This window comes from Sinocyclocheilus grahami, unplaced genomic scaffold, assembly GCF_001515645.1.
Source record: "Sinocyclocheilus grahami isolate Dianchi unplaced genomic scaffold, SAMN03320097.WGS_v1.1 scaffold1500.1, whole genome shotgun sequence".
NCBI lineage: Eukaryota > Metazoa > Chordata > Actinopteri > Cypriniformes > Cyprinidae > Sinocyclocheilus > Sinocyclocheilus grahami.
Window position 1 is genome coordinate 10,499 of NW_015506679.1, and position 560 is coordinate 11,058.

Below are 560 nucleotides of genomic sequence, written 5' to 3' on the forward strand. Positions count from 1 at the left end.
GTTGAAAATAAAGTATCGGGTAGGGTTAGGGTGGGTGTAGGGAGGGCTTTATTGTACCAATAAGGTGGCATCCATTTAATAATTAAAATTATAATTTACACTCAATACGTTATTATTGCATACTGTTTTATAATGTACTACAATACTGAAGTGCAGATAATTGCCACTATTTGCAACAAGTAGTATACTTGATAGTAGAAATCCTGCTATTTTAACAGTGTAACTAGGTATTTGCACTTAGTGTAAATAGCATATTGCTAAAAAATACTGCTATTTTCACTTAGTGTAAATAGAATCCATTGCTAACATGAGATTTGAAAAGGGAAAAAAAAAAGTTTGGTAAAAGGCGGGATCGAACCCTGGTCGATCGCGTCAAAAAGTTAACAACATGCACTTATCCATCTGCACCACTGGAGCTGATATTTAACTGCCACTTTTAACTAACTATAAATAGTATGCGTTTAATCCTGTATATGTTGATTGACAGATGTCTCGTCCAGTCAGCGGTGAGTAATCCCAAACCAATGGCGCTGTCTCAAACTATCTACCTCTTCCGGTTT